The sequence below is a fragment of the Mustela putorius genome, unplaced genomic scaffold (assembly GCF_011764305.1).
Source record: "Mustela putorius furo isolate JIRA1106 unplaced genomic scaffold, ASM1176430v1.1 tig00000281_pilon_pilon_pilon, whole genome shotgun sequence".
NCBI classification, from domain to species: domain Eukaryota; kingdom Metazoa; phylum Chordata; class Mammalia; order Carnivora; family Mustelidae; genus Mustela; species Mustela putorius.
In genome coordinates this window covers 26,944,881-26,954,834 of record NW_025421343.1, presented here as the reverse complement: position 1 = coordinate 26,954,834, position 9,954 = coordinate 26,944,881, and positions in this window count along the sequence as shown.

The following is a 9,954-nucleotide window of genomic DNA, read 5'->3' as shown; positions in this document are numbered from 1 at the left end:
TTGTTACATTTTTTAGGTGCTTTTTTTTTTCTTTTTTTACTGTTTCTTCTCAGTGGTCACAAAACCTCTTTTATTATTTAAATGTATTCTCTTAAGCTGTAGATATATGGTAATACTACACACATTCTTTTGCAACCTGTTATCATTTATAAAATATTACTTAGAAAAAATAATAGCAGGGAGAGATGGAGGGAAAGAGGCAGAGAGAGGGAGTGGGCAACCTTACTATTGGACTAATGGAAAGATTTTCCTCTTCACTAAAGAATCAGTTTAGATAAAAGACTTCTGTCTACATGAGGAGTCCAATTTCCAGTTCCTTTGGTGGTGTAAAGTTTTAGGCTTATAGTGGGTAGGGGAACTAGACAGAATCAGTTCCCTTGATTGAGAGTTGACTCTGGACATACATAAAACATACACCGGACATACTACCTTGATTGAGAGTTGACTCTGGACAACTCTGGAGAAGTTGTCACAGGAGTTTGAGTTACCTGAGAAGAAGGGTGGGGATCCTTATTTGGATGAGATTCCTAGATCACTTGGGAACATGGATTTCCTCCATATGTATCCCAACATGGGCCATAATATTCCACAAAGAGTGCTGGAGGCAAAAATTCAAAGGGATTAAAATTGGTAGACATGGATGAGTCCCTTCTTATGATGATCCCATGATCCAAATATACTGAATAATGCTTCCTTCCCTAGCCCGTATCATGCTGGGTTTTCTTTTTGCCAAGAAAAGGCCTTTGTTTTTGCCCTACTTTTTCCAGATGTCTCAAACTCTTATGCTAATCTAGAGCCTTCAAAATGGTTCCCCTAGGGCAGGTCTCATCTTGCATCTGGACTAAAGGATTGACTGGAAATCCATGCTCTGACCATATGTCTTAGAGCCAGCCACCTTCCAAGTTCTCTGAGATGATTCCTTTCCTTGGCAGCATTGTCTTATCTTTCTTAATCTTGTCACTCTCTGGTACAGGGCACCGGGGTCCTGAAACTTGTTCTTCTGATCATTTTGTTGCCATTTGGAAATGAGTGAGCTCTGCTTTTCAGCTCTTTTTCAGCTGTTGTTATTAATGACTCCAGACTTCTTCTCTGATCCTGGAATCTGTGACTGGAAAATGTAAGACTACAGAGAATACAAGCCAGTGGTGTTTTCCAAATGTGTATGTGCAGACTCTATTTCTTCTATGAATTCATGATGATGGTGCCCGCAAGGGCCAGAAGGATCTTCAGATTATCTCCAAACCCTTTTAACAGCTGATAAAACCCATATTTTATAAGTAACAAAGAAGGCATGTTTTTTTCATGTATGGCCTACACAGCTCATAGTCAAGGGCCCCATGAGATTTCTGGTGGTGTTATCTCTCAGCTGTTATATTGACGGTACATGGTGAATCCTGTCACTTGGACATCAATAGAAAAGTGTGCACTTGACTACACTTTTAAGTGTAATGTCTAAGACAAGATAATTACAAGCAAACCTTACTAATTCTTGGTTACCTATTAATGGAAGAGAATAAGTAGGTGGGCTTATTTTGGGGAAAAAAGTGAATAATGCATCATTCTGTAGTGCCAGTAGCTCACACAAGTGATGGGAAACAGTGATAGACAACTGGGCTTTGGAGATCATTTCCCCTGGCTTTCAGTTCCAGTTCTGACTCTTTTTGATTGTTTGACTATGGCTTCATTAAGCTGGCAATAGTCATACCTATTTCATAATGTTTTTGCTGTAATTAAATATGATAATACTTATAATTCTAAGATATTATAGATTATATTATTTATAAACCATGTAGCAAATGTTTGTTGCCTCCTAGAGGCTAATTTATAAAAGTTTTTTGAGTACCTTCTATAAACAGGTGTTAAGTGCTGGGGATAAAAGGACAGATAAGTCAAAATGCTTGCCTTCAAGAAGGCTGCAGTCTAATTGAAGAGACAGGTCTACAAATAGACATTTTGAATGCAATGTGGTAAAGGCAATTATATGGAGAGACATACAAAAGTATAGAAACAGAGGAGACACACAATTAACCTGGAGATGGAGGTGGGATAAGGAGAGGCACTGGGACTATGTGCCCGAGCTGGGGATGAACCAGAAAACAATGAATAAAGACATGCAATGCACACATTTTCAAGATAATGTGATATTCAATATATGTGAGTTTTCCTTAATTTTTCCTGTCTTAACTCCCATTGAATCACCAACATTTTTCATATTTTTGGTCATTTACTGGTAATTCCAGGACTCAATTTGTTGGTGTTGGGGAAGGAGGGACCAAATTTATGGACCACCGTGGGTTTATCATTGCAAATTAAAATTCCTCAGATTGGTCTTTAAAATATTGACCACTAAAAGACTAAGAAGAAAAAAATAAGACTAGAAAGACATTAAAACTGGGAAATACTGGGTGTTATAAAATTAGATGCTGAGAAGTATAAACTGGAGGGAAAATTAAGGCAGTAAATATTACTGGTGTGTCCACATGTTTTAAATCTTGCTTTCCTGAGGTGGAAGCTGCCTAGCAACAGAGCCTCCCTGAGGCCCTGTTCTCCACAGCTGGTCGGCTCTTCAGGGTCTGAAGTTGCTGAGATCAGGGGTTATAGCTTGGGAAGGTCTCAGCTTAGAGCAGTTTAGTTGTCAGGATGCTAAGTCTCTGAAAGTCCTAGGACAGCAGGACCAAGGAGATTCAAGGCAGAGCTCTGGGAATTGGTTAATAACATGCAGCTTTGTTGCCAGTTAAATAGATTTTTGTGGACTGGCCTTGGAGCTTTACCATCCTTTATAACTTTTGCTATTGGGTAAATTTATTTGGATTACCAACAGGGCATTGAGAACACAATTCAGCCATAAGATAAATTTAACTATGTCTTTTTCAGGCCATGAAGTGAATCTGTGGAAGTCTGGAGTTTGTACCTAAAATGCATAAGTGCCATTTAATGATTGTTTTTTCATTTTTGTACCCTGTTGCTAACACACTTCCTGAGTATAGTGTCTTTAGAATCCTTTCAATGACTTTTCAATGCACAGTTTGGTTGACTAACAAATCAAGTAGCATCTATGAGATTAAGTATATAGGGTACTTTGCTGAGTAGGTTTATCAAATAAAGCTCTGCATTTCAAGATGCTCACCCTGTAGTCTATTTCCAAGAACAAACCAACGCTTGGGCCAGGTCTTCAGGAAATCTAAACATCTGGATTAAAAAAAAATGGCAGGAACAATCAATCATCCAATTTTGTCAACATGATGCCAAAGACCTAGATTATTGGAAAGGTTTCCCACCAGATGTTAGAAAGTCTGTGGATGTGTCTAGAATCAGGACTACAAACACAGCCCAAAGAATAAAATGCATCCACAGTTTTGCGAGTCCACATGCATTTTTGCTTTTCTAGTTGGGACAAGGAGAAACGAAGTTCAGATTTTGTGGAGATGGTGGAGGTTTGCTCCTGTAAGACAATCATTTCAGAATGAGAAAGGAATATTTAGATAGTTTTTGGGGAACACACTAGGTGCTAAGAGAAAGCTGCATAGGATTTTGACTACCTCTGCAGTGTAGACTACTGGTCTGGGATTGTGCCAACTGGGAAACACAGTTGTTCTGTGTAAAACAAACTGAACTTTTTGTATTATTCTGTTAAAAAAGCTCTTCTTTTGAGTTTTAGAATAAATTTGTGTTGCTTTTATAGCAAAGAAGAATAAATTTTAAGTGTTCCTAGCTACTATTTATTAAGCACTTACTAAGTTGGCACTATAGAAATTTTCTGTACTAAACCCAGTAAGTTAGGAACCATTACTAGCTTTCTTTTGAAGCCCAGAATGCTGAGGCTTTGAGAAGTTCTATAAAAGATTCAAAACTTCCCCACCCATAAGTGGCAGAGTTGGGTTTGAGGTCAGGCAGTTTTCTCCAGAATCTGCCACCTGCCTTTTCCCCTCAGCCAGGCTGTCTCTATTGTGACAACACTACCCTGGGGATCTGCGGCAAATCCAAAGCAGGTCAACAGTCTTCAGTAAAACAGCACTGGTGACAGTACAGCAACAATAGTAATGATTGATAAGTACTGAGGACTTACTGTATTGTAGTGGTTTTATTTTTATCTCTCATTTTCAGAACTCTTGCTCTGTTCCTACACTGTACAGATAAGAAAGCTAAAGTGGAGAGAGATTGAGTAATGACCAACATCACCTGGATCTTAAGTGGTGGAGCTAGTACTGACCAGGTGAGTAAAATAAAACACAACAAATATGCTTTTCATTGTATCAGATTGAAAATCATAGAAGTAATCCTAGAAGTTTGTTGGGAACATACTAGGTGCTAAGAGAAAGCTTTTGATAATTAAATAGAAGAGTCTCATATTAACATCAAATTGCAAGATTATTTTATGCAGTTTGAATAAAAGTGAAGGGTCGCATTGGTGAGGAAAAAATGGAATGTTTCAATGGGAAAAAAACTGGATAAAGAATATAGAAAAGGGATAGTGAAAAGAAATAAGGGAGGATAGTCGACTATGGCAAATATTTCATTCCAATATAACCCAGCAAAATTGATGCAAAGAAAATTGATAAGAATAAAATAAATTTAAATTTGAGACGTTAATCTTTAAACACTGTGATTTTCAAAATAATGCCAACTAAATCATTTGCTACTGATGTCAGAAAACTCAGGTATTTGGGGAAGATGTCATTTAAAAATTGTGCTTCTACCACATACTGGTTATGAATTATTCAATAAATGTGTGGGGGTGATATTGTTTACAGCACATTTCTTGCCAACTTCTGTTTGTCACTAAATTTTTTTTTAAACTTGAGGCAGCTTCATAAAGTAATTGGTAATAGAAACAGATGGCACTTTTTTGACCCTTTATTTTAGCTTCTAGGCATTTGCAATCAGTTATAAGCAAGATATGGGGACAGACAATATGCATTCAAATTAGCCCCATCTTTTTTTAGCTGCCAAAGAGTAGACATGGTCATAAAATTTGAGTGAAGAACCTCAGTCATCTAGTCTGATTCTCATATTTTATAGGTGAGAAAATGCTTGAGGTGAAATGACCAGCTCAAGGTCACAGAGGAAGTAAGGGGAACAGATCTCAGCCACTTAGTGTCAGTGATTGCTTGCCCCCACTCCCAGTAGCAAGGCTACATTTTCCATTTGGGGAGATTGAAGTGTTCATATATTATATAAAATTAGGAAATATTTTAAGCATGAAAATAAACAAGAATAATATAACTTTGGAGCATCTTCCCACCCAGTTCTGTCAATAGTTAAAACATTGCCATATTTGGATCACCTTTAAAAAAAAATCATGACTGAGTTTAAGTCTTCTTTTATAGATCAGAATTGCTATATTCAATTTACATTGAAATGATAGCATATTAGCTGTGGATTCATTTGTAACTCTTTTTAAGTCTATTACACAAATACTCTCAATATCCTGAAAATAACAACAACAACAACAATAATAATGTTATTATTATTATTACTAGTAAGAGTAACAAGTAGCCTTTATTGTTCTGCTTACTGTATGACAAGCACTTATTTTGCATGCATTGAATTATTATTATTGTTGTTGTTATTTTAGAGAGGGAGGAGGGGGAAGGTAGAGGGAGAGGGAGGTAAAGAATCCTAAGCAGGTTCCACACCCAGTGTGTACCCTGATGCAGGGCTCCATCTCACAACGCTGAGATCAGGAACTGAACTGAAATCAAGAGTCGGATGCTAGCCCTGCTTCAGGCACCATGCTCACCATGTCTGCTTGAGATTCTCTCTCTGTCCCTCCCTCAGCTTGCACACTCATGCTCTCTCTCTAAATAGATAAATAAAATCTTAAACCAAAAAAGAGAGAATTAGATGCTTAACTGACTGAGCCAGTAGGGATCCCACACATTGTATTATTTTATATAAAATCACATTTTGTTTTTGTCCTAGAGTTCAACTCCTTTTCTTCTAGACAAATTTATTCTCTTTTGTCATTATTCTTTTCAACCAAAATAGGACCGTGTCATATATAGGCCTATTTTTTCCTATTGGGCCACGTGGCCTCTGATAGCCTAAAAAGTGCCTTGGTATAGAAAGAGCCAGATGCTTTATTTTGGGGCTGGACATTGCTGCCTGTCAGTTCCATGACCTCAAGAGCAGAACTGGTGCTGGATTTCAGCCTCTACATGCCCCCTTTATGGGAGCACTCTTGTTTAGGGGCAGTCGTTGATTTACGGTGGCTCTTCTGATGGCCAGAAAGAGAGGACTCTCAATCTGGGGAGTGAATCTGATCAAGACATGGCCGATCTAAAAGAGGAATACTGTGAGAACATTTGAATTTGGTTTTGGATGGGTTTATTGAACTTATGTTTGAATATGGGTTACACCCAATGATGTTCTGAAAACTGACATCAAAGAGAATGAGGAAATCACACTGTGAATGAAGGCTGGGCTGAGGAGAGGCTGGGAGCCCATCCAGGTTTTCCTCCAAGAAATCAAACCTTCCTTGGAACAGATCCTAAATTGAAATGATTGGATTTCAAAGCACAGTCCTCCTGAAAATGAGATGGACTTAAAGCTAAAGCAACCAGGTAGGAGGAGTGTGATAGGATGTACCACATGAAAGCTGTACTTGCCTCCAACTTCTTCTATATCATCTCCCTCTGGGACCGGAGTAAAATAAAGATGGTGATTCTGTCATCCACACTTACCATGTCCCTGATATTACATTTCACCCACGTGTACTCTTCACCTTTCCCCAAAGCAGACAGAGATCGTTCACATTTCAGGTTGTCTGTTCATGCCACTTACTTCCTGGCCTGGAATCCTCTTCCTTCCTCTACCTGGAAAATGCCTACTACAGTCAAGTTCCAGGAAACACAAGTCAGGAACAAGGTGCTTAAAAATAAGTGCAAATCTGGAGAGATAAACAAAATATATATTTAGACTATTCAAATTTGGATAGGATCTCAAATGTCTAAACTCAAAAAACTGGTACATAGGCTGTTCTCAAGAAATATTAATGGAATGAGTGAAGCAGATAATGCTGTGTACGTGTAAGAGACTTGATAATTTTTTGTTGGATTATAAGGTCTTCTGCAATCTTTTATCTGCAGTCAGGTTCCTTTATTTGGCTCTATCCACTAGATTTTGAGATGCTGTGTGCAATGCCTTGCCTGAACTGAGACATAGTGATCTGTGAAATCACAGATTATATATGTCACCAGCAGCCTGGTGTGCCTGGGATGACCCCAGGCACTCATATACCTGACAAGTATTTCTTTACTCCTGTTGTGCTCATTTACTTGAGGGTCTTGACCTCAGTCTTCTTTCTTGCTCTGGCATTGTAGCTCCTGGCTGGAATTTGGAAACTGCCCTGAGCCCTGATAGACTTAACTAGAGCCTGGGCCCACTTGGCTGTGTCTTGCTTTTGGCCCGGGGTGTGGATCATGTCCCCTTCTGTCTACCAAAGTTTCTGCTTCCACAGATAGCACTGGGAATTGAGAGGCTCCAGTCCTCTCTGATATGGAACATTCCTGTGCTGCACCATAGTGCCGTAGTCAAGGGCGCAGGCCCTAGAATCAGATGGACCTGGGTAAGATTCTAGCTCCTTTATATTTAAGTTTAGTCAAGTTTTTCAACATCTCGTGTAAATTGGAGCTAACAGTAAATCTTCATATTGTAAGGATTAACTAACAATGTAGAGAACACTCAATACTGTGCCCACAGAAGTGATTAATATCTCTTTGATTTCTAAGATTAAGACCACTGGTCCAAAGCCAGCTGAATACTGGTTACTGGGATGGATCCTTGCCTACTTGGAATCTGGTTATTGACCTGCAGAGGTCAGACCTACTGTGAAGTAAGCAATTCTCCTTCTAGTGTATCTTCTTTTTGTTTCTCTGTTTTCTAGTCCGATTCTAACAAGGAAAGAATGGGAGGAGCACAGAAGCATCTATCCGTCTCATAATTTGCCGTGGCCATGCTAAGACAAGAAAGATTGATTATTTTAGAACACAGTAATTAAGTAGGCAGAATACAAACTGCCAATAATATCAACAAAGCAATTCATTAAGCAGAGTTGGTGCACTTAGTTAATAAACTGACTCTAAACAAAAGTTTGCCATGGGCAAGCCAAAATTTTGCATAATTCATCTAAAGATGAGGGAGAGGTGACTTTATTTTTAAAGTGTTTCTAGATATTACTCAAAAATGAGTATGGAATAAATACTCTTAGAAATGAATCAGGATATTTCTCTAGAAGGAGTTACCCCTTAAAATGGTACTCGAATTGTGAGGAAATTTCACTTGTGCTCAGCACATTTCATTGTCTCCTTTCAGTGATGTGGTAACTCCGACTCTTTTTTTTTCTTTTAATTAATTTATTTATTTGACAGAGAGATCACAAGTAGGCAGAGAGGCAGGCAGAGACTGAGGGGGGAAGCAGGCTCCCAGCTGAGCAGAAAGCCTGATGCGGGGCTCCATCCCAGCACCCTGGGATCATGACCTGAGCTGAAGTCAGAGGCCTTAATGCACTGAGCCACCCAGGCACCCCTCAGTGATGTGGTAAAACAACCACACATCTTGGAGTCAGGAAGACATGGCTTTGAATTCCATCCCAACATAAACTTAGTATCACTGGACCTCAGTTTTCTCCTAGGTGAAATAGCTTTAGTTTCCTCTATTTTTTCAAGATGGTTGTATGATTAAATGTGATAATGTATTGTGGTTAAATATGATAATGTATTCTAAGTGATTTGCATCGGGCAAGGTCCAGTTTCTACTCTTTTATCTTTGCCTTCCAAATCTATATGGAAGGCATACTTACATTGAATAAACTTAGGGAAATCACACATTTCCTCATCTGAAAGCTGTTCTGCATTTATCCCCCCATACAAGAAACATCGATGTGCTCTAATATTATAGCATAGGGCTTGCTGACACTGTGATCCATTCTACTTTGGGGCAGTGCAATTCACTTTTGGGGTGGGGAGGAGGATAAGGGAAGTAAAGTGATTGAACTCATTGACTTGGAGGAACAGGAAAAGGAGGGTTACTGAGCATGTGCTACTATGAGTGAAGTTGTTACCATAGACTATCCATTGCACAGATAATCACTGAGTGCCTAGTACAAGTAAGGCCCTGTTCTTGGTGCCGAGGATACAGCAGTGAACACAACAGGTCAAGTCCCTGGTCTCAAGTTGTTTAAGTGTTAGTGGACATCTGTGTAACTCACGTAACTCAGTAAAGTGTAGAGTGCTATTGACAGTGGTCATAATGTTAAGAAAAATAGAGCAAAATATGAATGATGAGGAGTGCTGGGATGGGTGCAGTATTTCTATCTTACATAGTGTGGCCCAGAGAAGGACTCTGATGACATTTGGGCAGGAGTCTGAAGGGAGTGAAAGTGAGTTTGGAGATATTGAGCCCAAGAGCATTCCATGCAGAGAAATAAGTTGCAAAGGTTCTTGAGGATGGAGGGAACATGGACTTGTTAGAGACTATCGAGGAGATTGGTGTGACTGGAGCAAGAATGAACCCTTAAAAGGGGGGCTCAGAGAAATGAGACACGAGTGGGCTGTTGTTCCCAGAAGAGCAGTTTGCAAATGTGTGGGATATTTTCGGTTGTTGGAATGAATGGGATGTGGTATTATTACAGAATGGATGGAGATCAGAGACGTTGGGTATACTGCAATAAGTGGGATGGTCCTGCACAGTGAAGAATTGTCCTGCATCTTGTCCAACATTCAAGTATCTGAATGGGTATACTTGTAGTATAGGGCTGCCACATACAGTTGTGTAGATTGTGGATTATGGGATTTTTGGGAGCACCACTGACATAGCTCTGCCGGGCGTGGTGACCCCATATGACAATGTTGTAGACAATATGTATAGATATAAGTGACCCGCTTGCACACAGGTAAAAAAAACTTTGTAATTTTCTGAGTTTGCACCCTAACTCCATTTAACATATAAACAAAA